This window comes from Acartia tonsa, chromosome 14 (genome assembly GCF_053477335.1).
Source record: "Acartia tonsa isolate MP-2025a chromosome 14, ASM5347733v1, whole genome shotgun sequence".
NCBI classification, from domain to species: domain Eukaryota; kingdom Metazoa; phylum Arthropoda; class Copepoda; order Calanoida; family Acartiidae; genus Acartia; species Acartia tonsa.
In genome coordinates, this window is record NC_137273.1 from 3,553,983 (window position 1) to 3,567,096 (window position 13,114).

Here is a 13,114-nt window from a genome sequence, read left to right on the forward strand (position 1 = left end):
TCCGGCTGACCGTTTAGCCGTTATTCGCCGCCAAAAGCGTGATTTTTGGCGATTCTTGCCGTTTCCGAGGTTTTAATGGACATTTAGGAGGGGAAAGAGTTGTCCAATCAAGTTGATAATAAAGTACATTTTTGTAGGCAATTGCATTGGCTAAATTTCATGTGAAGTAAAATTTTTTGTACCTCTAACCGGTTTTGCTCCAGCTGAATCGATTTACAAATACCCTCTAAAAACCGGAAAAAAAGGTTTTTTTATAAAAATCTCGGCCGGTTTTGGCCGGATCCGGCTCAAATTTTGAATGGAGTCATCCTTTGGTATTCCTCACAGTTGATACTTGACTCGGCAAGATCCCAGAAAAGTGTGGTATATCTACCCAACCCCCTAAATAAATTAAAAATACCCCCCAAATTTTTTTTTTCTTTTTAAAACTAAAATTAAAATAGTGAGGAGGACTACCCTCCTCCCCCCAAGAAAATTTTTTTTTTTAGATTTATTTTTTAAAATCTAAATTACGAAAAATTGATTTGATCAAACCTCTTAGGGCAAAGCCCCAAGAGGATAGGGGCGAAGCCGCTAGTCTTACATATAACTTTAAAACGATGACGTCATACATAATAAAGTGGTTATATGCATATATATACTATATATTTATATACTTGTATGTTTACATTAATTATTAATATATTTCCTTCAAATATAGTAAACCTTAGTACATGGATATATTATCCAAAAAGAAATACAATATTATGCCTTCGTTTTTTTACAGTCCAAAATAATCAGTTTTAGACATTTTTATCATGACTTATCATATGCTAAAACGATTGTCGGGGTAAGGCTCACTTTGCACTTTTGTGAAAGTGAGCCTTACTATTTTAACCAGAAGTTGTTAATTTTTGTGTGTGCTTCGCGCCACCCCCTTCCCCCATTTCCAATCAATATGCCAGGGATCTTTGATTGAAATTGATGGACAACCTTACCGTTTCTGTAGTTAGAAATCATTGGTGGAAAAGCTTGGACACTAAAGTTTTGTCCAACCCAATCAGGATGTAATCAGCGTACCCAAAGTTTTAATTACCAATAAAATATACACAACTTTGGGTACCAGTGTAATTTACATTCCAATGTCATCCGTCCTACAGAATTATTCCTGGATCAATTTAAACATTCTACAGTTAGGGAGTTGAATCCATTTTTATAGAATGTAATGGTAGATTACAAAATCATATCGGCGTTCATGATATCATCACTAAGAGAGGGGAAAGTGGAATGGTAGATTACGTTTTTTAGAGGGTCAAACCCGTAATCATAGATTATATTTCTGCTTCTATATGAATGAATTCAACTCTCTAACTGTTCTAATAACCATTCCTGTGAATGTAAATTTTGACTTTCTACAACTTTATGTTTTTACAATTTAGACAATAATATACTAATCACGCTTTTGTTTTGTAGCGTGATTTATGTGGTTTAAACAGTTTTTTAGTAATAGCTAAAATCCAGCCCGATTTCTTGAAGCAGCTAAAAGTGTCTAATAAAAAATGACGTCATACAATACAATACAAATGATAGGCCAGTATACAATCTACCATTGGTCAATTACAATGTCTACTGGCCTATCATTGGTCATTTGTATTGTATGGCGTCATTTTTAATTAGGGACTATTAGCTGCCTCCTATTTCTTACATGTTTTTTTACTCAAATTTAAGGAGATATGTGTACTACAATGTTTAAAACAAATATATTCAAAGCCAACAATTAATTTAACTATTATAGTAGTTTAATCAATATTAGCGGCTACGCCCCTAGAGGCCTGTAGTAGCACTTTAAATGTTTATTTTTGTTCAAGTCTCTACGATACCTACCAATTCAAATCTCTCAAATATTTTTTAAAAAAATCGATTTTTCATGATTTCTCATGGGAGGGTGGTGGTACCCTCCACAAAATAGTTATAAATCTTCCTATGAGATGCTACCCTATTAAGGAGAGCCCGATCGGTTCAGCGGTTAGCGAGATCCTTGGGTACACACAGACAAACAGACAGACACACAGACAAACATCCTGTTACTTTATTATAAGGATAATCTTTTGCCATTTAATATTTAGCCCCTTTAATTTCAGCAACGAAATTAATTATATTCCATCAACGCAGCCTTGAACTATTTCAAATGTATTTCTTTATTTAACTTTTTTTGCTGCATGAAAAAGCAAAATTTGTTTAGGTTTTTGTATTTAATGGGTAGAAAACAGGGATCTAAAGGGATAAGACAATTGGTGGTAAATTTGTATTCATCACAAATGATGATCATCAAAAATATCCCTTCTGTGTATCAAAATTGTTAGTTGAAAAGTTTGTACATTTCTATTTTGGAACCAACCAACCAAAAATCAATAAAAGTACCTGATGTTTTTGAGCCAACGAATAAGACAACGTAATTATAAACTTTGGGTACCAGTGTAATTTACAGTCCAATGTTCCCCTCCCTCTCTGGTAGAGAGAGTTATTAATTATGAATATGAGTAAAATTTACTACGATACAGGGTGTGGTAATTTATTGTAAAATAATTTGAAAATAAGTTTTTCGTTTCTGTTTTACTTTAGGTTAGGTTAGGTTATATTGGATACTGTAGATCCCCGCAGGCATAGGCTTGAAAAGGTTAGGGACCCCCGCAGGGGGGTTAAAGCACCAAAACAACTTTCATACAACCTGTATTTAATATACTATTTACAGTTCTTATACATATGATATTCATATACATACAAAATATATTTTGGTATTTAAAGTATATTTCTATATATACTGCGGAAAAAAGAAAAAACAAACTTTCTTTAATACACGAAATATTATTCTTATATAAAAATTACAAGATGTCTGAGAGTCTGTCTGTTTGAACCGAAGATTCTCACTAAATGCTTAACTGATATGGTTCTCCTTTAAAAAGTAGCTTCTCATAGGTCCTGGGTAGATTCATAACTATTTTGAGGGAGAGTACCCTCCGATAAGAAAAAACCACTAGAAAATAATAAAAACTTACGCCTTTTTGACATAATAACAAGGTTACTATCCTTTCATGAAAATATAGACGAAAAATCGTCATATAATTAATATAAATTATATTTTAGTTTAAAAAGATTTCTATTAGAAATAGATGCCTGAGAGTTTTAGTGAAGTTTCCAGTAAAAATGAACACCTATTATAACACCCACCTTATTCAAAAAAGTTATAATATCAACAAAAAATTATACCTTTCTGCTTTAAGGAGGCTAACCCTTTCCCTCCCCCCCCCCCCCCACAAAGAAAATTCCTCCGTAAGAGCCTTATCCAAATATGACTACCAGTATAAACAATCAAATGCTACTTTAATGTCAAACTACTAAACATTTCAAAATGACGATGACCAAATTGTGTCAAAAATTATCCATGTGACGTCATGAAAATGAGGGACCATCCATCTCTTTTTTGGTGGATTTTTTCCCACTTCTCCTCGCATCTCCCTCATTTTTATAACGTCACTTTGGTCTTTGTCTTTCGAAATAACGCATATAATGGTCGTAAATGCAAGTTCTTAAAGAATAAGACAACAGGTTATAAAAAAAAAAATAACCCTCCTGTATATTGAGATTATTTGTAGAAAAGTTAATACACTACACAACTAGATTGTACATCCTAATGAATATTTAATGAGAGTCCCCAAAATTGTTTTCATTTTTTTTCATTGTTATTCACTCAAATATAACAATAAAATCTCTATAACTACGTCTTGAAACAAATAGTTTGACAATTATTTTACATACTACTATTTTGGATGTTTTCATCCTTGTTTATTTTTGGCTTTACAGTATGACAGTTTGGTTTGGCGATGACAATAAAACCAGGGATCTTAAGGGATAAGCCAATGGTCAATAAATAGATGTACATTTCTTATGATGATACACAAAATTACCACTTCTGTAGATTTTAAATGGTGGTTGAAATGTTTGGACACTGAATTTAATGCACCAGCTTATGAAAATTCAATAAAAGTCCTCAAAGTTGTCAAGAAAACGTTATTATAAAACTTTGGGGACTGTTGTAATAAACAGCATTCTGTCCCGTCCCTTCCTGCAATTAATAATAACTAACTTTATAAGTTTATTCTGACAATACAAAAATAAAATAACAAAACTTTAGCGCAGTAGCTCCTAAATAAAAGTATATTCGTTTAAGGAATTTATTATAACTTGGATCTTTTACCATACTTTCATGTACTCTAATAAAGTGAAACTTGTAGCTGGCTAAAATAATTATACCTTCCATCGTACTATATATGAACAAACTGACAAATAAACGATGTCCATGTTAGCAAAGTTTTAAATTGTTTAATGTTTAAAAATTAAATGTTTATCTTTTAATTCATATGTAGCTTGTTTTTAATGCTTCATATCCTTATTAGTAGAGCAGCTACCCTATAATATGAGTATGTCCCTGCATCCGAACGTTTGTTTGTACGTTTGTCACAACGATTATGGTTTCGCAATTTGTAAAACCTGTTTAGTATATTTTAATTTACATTTTATTTCTGTTCTTTTTTGATCAAGCTATTTCTAAATTCCAATAAATAAAAATAAATCTTTGATATTTGAACTAATCTTATATATCAAATTTTTATATAGTCTTATTTTAATAAAAACTTTACTAAATCTTTGATGAAATAGTATACTAACTTAAAACATAATGATCATCATTATAAGAATAGCGTTTTTCTGGTAGAAATGGGTAAATTCATAATGTTATGTTTAATTTTGGTCATATAGTCGCCTTTGACACTCGTATCAAATAGTAGATATTACGTTTAAAAACTATTAAAAATAAATTTTACTTTAGTAATCTATAATACAATCCTATATAAAGTAGTAAGGTTTTTTTTGTCTGTAGCGAAGGATCTCTCTAAATAAGGAACGATATGGTTCTCCTTTTCAATGTATCTTCTTATAGGTTCCGTGAAGGGAAGGGTCGACTCCCCACCACTTCCCCTAGAGGCTTCTAAGGGCGTAGCCGCTAGAAATAAATATAACTAATCTTTCCTCGATTTTAATGTCTATACAAAACTGACAAACAAACAGACAGACAAACACAGTTAACTTCACAATAGCCTCGCATCTAAAAATAGACAGAGAGAGCATATAATTTAAAGTTTAAAAAACAGCTGCCTTACTACGTTTTAACATTAACTTTGAAAATTATTAAAACCAAAAATTTATACATTAAAGCTTATAGTTTAATAAGCATTTTAATTTTTAAGATGTCACTAAAAAAAGTTCATATATTTATCCATTTTTTCAAATCACTTGAATTCACCTAACAGCTTCCAGTGGGGACTATGGGTTGTTAGTTACTTAGTCTCTAGATAGAACCAGAGAGACATATACATACACTCTATAGATACACAGATAGATAGATAGATAGATATACACACAGCCAACAAAGGGCATAGATAGATACTGAGCCTCTAGAGGTTGTCATACAGTGCTACCAATATACCATCCACAATTTATTTAAGAATTGACATGCAAACAAAATATCTAGTAGAAAATAAGGGGAAAAGTTTTTTATTGCATCGTATCATAGACAGCTATCCACGGATATTAAAAGAAAATATTATAAGATTAAAACCAGTTTTGCTGGCCTCGATGGGCCTAAGGATCGGTCTAACAAAACTGGCATTAATTTTATATATTTTATGTAATTGTCTATAATACAATTCTATACATGATTTTTCATTATTGCTGGGTACCGGTTTTAATCCAGCTGATATTAATTGGTTTCGAAGCCATACTGGAAAAAGCAACTAGATATAGACAACAAGAGAGAGAGAGAGAGAGATAAAAAAGAAAGAGAAAGGGAGAAAGAAGAAAAGACAGAAAGATAAGAAAAAAAGAAGAGAAAGAAAGAGATATAAAGGGATGGAAAGAGAAGAATGAGAAAATAAAATAGAGACAGAGAAAGAGAGAAAAAGAAAGAAAGATAGATGGATAAAAGAGAGAGAGAGAGAGAGAGAGAAAGAGAGAGAGAGAGAGAGAGAGAGATACAAAAGAAGGGAAAGAAAAAGAGAGCATGCCTAATAAGGAGCATCATTACAGCAAGGCGGAAGGAAAAACAAAATAAAAAAAAATACTGAAAATTTTTGCTGTATTATACGGACAGCGCCTCTCGGAGTTGTTTTGGTTGCTCCTCCGTTTAACTTCTCTCTCTCCTTCCCCCCGCTCTTACCTCTGTCTGTACTGGTTGAGTGAGGGAAGAAGAGGGGGGAGAGGTGTTTTTGAGGGGGGGGGGGTAAGTATCATCGGAGCCGAAAGGTAAAATAAATGGGGGAGGGGGGTAAAGAAGAAATTTGCTATTTTTAGAAATGTGTAAAAGGTTTCGTTTCTCCAGGGTGGGAGAGGATTTTAGCAGATAAATTTTTTCCTCACCAAATATTATAATTAAATAGTATTAGAAGATTTATTAATGAACATCCGTTTCCTGATATACCAAGCATTTTAAAAACAAAATTTAAACATATTACTTTTTTATGGGGGGGGGGGATTAATCCTTAAATCCCTACACATTTCTCTTTCTTTAGGTTTTTTGGAGTGTTTGTCTGTTTGTGTGTGTGAGTGTGTGTGTGTGTGTGTGTTTTGTTATAACGAAAAAATAAAGAGAGAGGAAAAGAGAAAAAATCAAAAGTTGATAAGAAAGAGAGAGAGAGAGAGAGAGAGAGGGAGAGATAGAGAGAGAGAGAGAGAGAGAGAGAGAGAGAGAGAGAGAGAGTGAGAGAGAGAATTCAAGAAGGTAAAATTATACAAAATACCATGAAAGAAAGGCTTCAATTTACCTTTTTGTTTTAGGAATCCTCATGCAGTCTTCTATATTCACATCTAGGTGAAGAAAAGTTTGATTCTAAAAGATATTGATTTCAGAAAAAAATATAAAAGAATTAGATAAAAGTGGAAAGAAATTAAGCAGTATAAATCAAAACAATGATTTCTAAGAAGGGAGGGGACATTGGACTGTAATTTACACTGGTACCCAAAGTTTTCTATTAACATTTTCTAATTCGTTGGCTTCAAAACTTAAAGTACTTTTTAAAATTGTGATTGGTTAATTTCAAACAAAGTATCCAAGATTTTCAACCAATAATTTTCATCTATTTCATATAAGGGGTAATTTTGTTTATCATAATTAGGAATAACTTTAAAATATTCTCCATTGTCTTATCCATTAAGATCCCTGTATTTTAATAAAGATAGAAGAATGATTTTTATACTCTTTTGTACTTTCTGTTGGACCAATGAGAGGCCGGGAAATTATTTGTTTTCAACCAATCACAGGCCTTGTATTGTAGGCCTCGTTAACAAACAGGAAAAGTCATGTATTCTCAATAAACAATCCTTTTATAAAAGTAACATGATGTCTATGTGTCTATGTATATCTGTCAGTACCGAAGTATCTCGCTGTAAACCAATCCTGCAAGATAGCAAAAATCCTTACCGAAAACCAATCCTTTAAAATTATCCAAAAATTATGGAAATGTCAGCGCAGCCGTTTACAAGACCATAGTAGACGTAGGCACACACTCACACATCTTACTTCAGGTGAATTTTAGTAAGAGTCAGACAGAAAGACATACGGGCTTAAAAAGCAACAACGGCCCAAAAAAGGTTCACTTCAGGACTAGGATATAAATGAAAGGTTCCGTGTTTTTTTCTTCAAATCTTTGAATATTATTTACTTTATTTTATAAACTAAAGAGTGTTGTTCATTCTTAAATAAACAAAGATATTTGTTTCCCTGGTGTCAATTATTTTTAATTGCTAGGAATTTAGGATTGTTAGAAATGTCCTATCTATTTCAATTTTCAAACTTAACATGATGATTCCTTCAACAGTTATCTATAATACAAAGTAGAACGATGTCTGTCCGTCTGTCTGTCCGTCTGAAGCTTAAGATCTCGGTAACCGCTGAACCGAATGGGCTCTACTCTTCAGGGAATATACCTACTGGTCCTGTGGTGGTTTTAAGATATTTTCTCTGGGGGTGGGACACCCCCAACCCCCCCAAAAACGAAAAAATCCCCCCCCTCAATTTTATTTTTTTATTTTTATTTATTTTTTTTTTTTACAAGAGATTTCCTTGTTTTTTTTTTTTACAAATTTCACCTTAATTTTTTTATAACCTTTTGGGGCAAAGCCCCTAGAGGCTAGGGGCGAAGCCGCTAGGTTATACGAAAGCGTAGCAACCAAAAAGTCTTAGCTCTTATTTAATTTAATAATGAAAATAAAAGTTTGTTGAGTTTTCTTGTTGATCAATCAAATTTTGTACTCGAACTAGTATGTCATAAAATTTTTGTGGTGCAGGGTGCAGCTGCACATTGTTTAATAAAAAGACTTTTACTAGAAAAACAAGGATGACAACATCCATAAGGAGTGAAGCACAAAAAATCGTGGATGTGACTACGTAAAAGTAGGTTTAAAGTGTATTTATCAAAATCAAGAATAGAGTTATTGGAGAAAATAAACACGAAACTTTGTTTTATTTTGTATGATGACAACGGTAAGTGAATTACATAAAAGATGCTAATAACAATGGTAAAATTATTTGATACTGATATCCCATAAAAGTTTGAAAATTTGACCAAAAACACCAAAGATATGGGGAAATATGTAAAGCATATAAAAATAGCCAAAAACCTGATAAAAGTCAGTCTGACCGCCACGGTTGTTTTCTAAACACGACAGAAATTAAATTTTTATATCCTTAACTTTAAAAATTTGGAAAATCGGACCATATACATCAGAGACATGGAAAAATACGTGAAAAATTTAATAATAGCCAAAAACCTGCAAGAAGGCAGTCTGGCCGTCATGGTTGTTTTCTTTAAATGACAAGAAATTTAATTTTAATATCTATAACTGAAAAAATTTTGAAAATCGGACTATAAATGGAGAAAAAGGTGAAAAATATAATAATAGCCCAAAACCTGCCATTGATGTTTTAAACTTAATTGTGCTCCCTAATGCTGGGAATGTTGTCAACAAAATTCAGAATTCTAACTTTTATAGGAGCTGAGTAAATCCCATTTCCGCCATAGCGTTACTGACTGACGAACGGACAAATTGAATTATAGAGTAGCTTCGCTACTAAAAATTTCAAAATGGGAAATTGGTTCTGCATTGTTGATTTTATATTATATTATATGAAAATCTCTTAAAAGTGTTAATTTTTTATGTGATTAAAGGGTAGTTCTATGAAGTGCATTTAAAGAGTTAAGGTACTTAGAGTAGTGAACTTTTATATGTCTTAGTAGAATATATTAGGCATTGGATAGATATTATTATATGTTAAAGAATTTTTAACATTGACCAGACCAAACTTTTTTTATTTGACAATATCGAAAAAAGTTAAAGTGATTTGCCACATAAATTACATGAGAATGGTCTATTTTTTCCAAATATGTACAGCCAAAACACCAATATCAGAGAATCTTTTTCCACATATTTCACAAGAGTTATAAAAAAATTGAACAGGGGTTCCCCTTGGGACAAGTTACTTAAAAAACATAAAAAATAACGTCCGGTTCATTATAGGACAGGTTTTCTATAGATTCTATTTAAAAAAATAAAGAAAACCGTCCGGTTTACTTACAATATACACATTATCTCACGCGGAAATACCAACTAACCATACAACATATATATATAAAAGACCATTCTCATGTAATTTATGTTGCAAATCACTAACTCTTTTAGATATTGTCAAATAAAAAAGTTTGGTCAGGTCAATGTTAAAATTCTTTATCACAATCATATCTATCCAATGCCTAATATATTCTACTAAGACATATAAAAAGATCACTACTCTAAGTACCATACTGAATCACGGTTGGTCCCTCAGATGTCAAAACTTTATTTTAGTGTTTGGCCAAAATGACTTAGCAATTGTATCTGTAAGTACGTCTAATAACACCCTTTGCTATTTTTAAAATCCTAGAAAATTTTTTTTGCAAGAAAATTGCATAAATTCGCAACCTTTTTTAGAACCACTACATAACTCGAGTTTTAAAACTTTTTATATAAAATCCTTTTTACAAAAAATATCAATAATTACTTAAAATTAAACCTGAAAGAAAAAAAATCTCATTACACGTGTTAATTTGCATGTTTTAGGTCTTTTTGTGAGGAAAGTATAACTTCCACATTTTTGACAATAATTATATTTTTTAACATTTCAAAGTAAAATATAATAAAACTTAAACGATTTTTCTTGAATTATCAGTTGAAAATTTCATCAAACATGCAATTTAAGTGATGAAAATTTAATAAAATCATTTTTTGAATGTTTAGAATTACCAATTTTCTACATTTAAATCAAAATGTTAACAAAATTTAAAAACATTCTAATATATAACTTTAAAAATCAATAACATTTTATAAAATGATGTTTTAAAAAATAAATCATTAAAAGGTATTAAAATGCATTTTAAGTTGCTTAAAATTAAAACGAGAATATCTTTTCACATTTTATTCTTTGTAATAGAGATTAATCGTCATTTGCTGAAAATGAAACATTTAATAAACTAATTGAATCTTTTTGTGACCATATTTAAAATTTTTAATTTTTACACTAAGGTGTTTTTTAATAAAAATCTTTGTTAATTTCTGTTTTACGACAAAAAAAGAAAGAGACTTTTTTACTATTTCTAGGTTATCTTATGCAATTTAAACTATATAATATGAAATAAATTTTAATTGTCTTTCTTTTAAGCCACAAAACACTGTAAAATGTAACATATATGCAAAAATAACAATTTTTTTAATGAATATTATAATATCCTTACATGACATTGCGTCACAGCTTATTCTTTAGATCATATGTTCATGAAAAGTAGCCATAACTTGGAGGGTTGCGCTATTTATTAGAATATTAAATAAACTTGAATGGTAAAAATATTAGCATATCCTTCGTTAATTCAAATGCTTTAGGTATATTATTCGGAAAGTTAGTTAAAAAAGGGAGAATTTGCTGTGTATACTGTTGAAAGACTTTCAAAAATGTGAATTACAAAGCAATCCTAAAAGATCGGGCCGTTGGCGAGTCTTAGTCGATTGGGGGGGGGGGGGGGGGGGGGTGGGGGGTGGTTAATGATCACCTTTTCCAACCAATATTCAATCAACTTCTATTTAACCCTTATCAGTCGGGCGCCTGCCCCCCTATTATCTCAGCTCCTATTCGATCAGGGCTCAAAAATTTTGTGCATGTCCCCTGTTTCATAATGAATTTCCGACTATAAGTGAATCAGATTTTCGTTATTGGTATACGAGGTAAAAAAAAGAACATTTTAAAAACATTATTTAAATAAAACCCAACGTGTATTGGCTGTACAAACATCTTAATGCTAGCAGACATATGTTTATCAACATTTGCAGAAAGCTATTTCCACAAGAAAAATTATTCAGGTTTCTACCTCACAATTTTAAATATTTCTTTTTGATAAAATGTTTGACATATATCGTATAATCATTTACCAAAAAAAATATTTTGATAATTTAGATTTCAGAGAAGATCAATCCTTTCAAAAAACTAAGGCGACATTTTACATCTTCTGTCATGACATTTTAGAAAAAATATAAAAAACCAAAATTTAGTATGAAAACTATTTTCATCGATTTTTCTGAAGGTATTATCGTATTCTGTGGCTTTGTTATTATCATTTACTTATATTGAAAGTGCCAAACGTTGTACCCTAACTTATTCATTTAATAAAAAACAAACCGTGGAATATTTTATTGGTCATTCTTTGTTGTTATGTGTATTTTGTTGTATAAAAAGTTTGAAGTTCTATTAACTAGTAAATGCTATCTAAAGTTGTATTTATGAGAAAAAAGTTTTTGCCATATATGACACGCAACGAAGTTGAAAATAAAAATGAAAAACTCATTTTTTAAGGAAAATCCCTGGTAAAATCTTTTAATTTTAATCAATAACTTTATATTATGCACTACTACGTTATTTAAAATAGAAAAAACTTACAGTTCACTATTTTTTTTTTAAATGCACTTCGTGAAACTATCCCTTTGCTGTTATAGATGTTCAAAATCCTTGTTGCACTATAAAGCTTAAAACCAAAGCACATTAGAAGTGTTCAAAAAAAAGTGTAAGAAAGCTATTAAACATATCACCAAACCTTTATATTTGAACATTTCTTCTATTTTTGCATCATAACAATCCAATGAACATATTACGATAAACTCACACAACCAATCTTTTTAAAATCCACGAAATTCCAAATCACCTATACAGAACAGTTTAGGCAATTTTCCTTAAGTAAAAGTCATAAGGCTATTTTGTAAGAGGCTATTTTGTCCCACATCACGCCAGGCTGCAATTGAATCAAGACAAAAGTAAGTGCCGAGGTCTCGGACCTATGTATGGTGAAATTAAACATAAAACCATAATGTTTCCAGGTAAAACCAAAATATTTCAGCAGGATCTTTTTGAGAAAATTAGATTTGAAAATTTCAAGTTCAATTTTCACCCCCTAGGAGTTGCCGCGTAATCATGACAAGAAAAACAAAAAGTTTTTATTTAAAATTTTGAACAACTTTGCTCTTATGAAGTCTTTCATAAAACCTCTCTATATATGATTTATTTAAGCCTAAATTTCCGTGACCTTAGCAAAGCAACTGATAAAAATTGCCATTAATTAACTCCCTTCAGAAGTGGTTTTATGAAGATATTTATAAAAGCAAAGTTGTTCGAAATTTTAAATTTCTTGTCATGATTATGCGCCAACTCTTGGGGTGAAAATTAAACTTGAAATTTTCAAATCTAATTTTCTCAAAAAGACCCTGCTGAAATATTTTGTTTTTACCTGGATTCATCATGGTTTTATGTCTAATTTCACCATACATAGGTCCCAGAGCTCGGCACTTTTGTCTTGATTCAATTGTAGCCTGGCGTGAAAAGTCTATTATTCCAACATACCATAATTAAAGAGTTTTTGGCTAAAAGTTTTGAAATTTATCTCCTTTTTATACCTGGATATCCAATAGGTCTAGGTCCTGGTTGTCCTAATCTAATTTTTTTGCAAGAAAG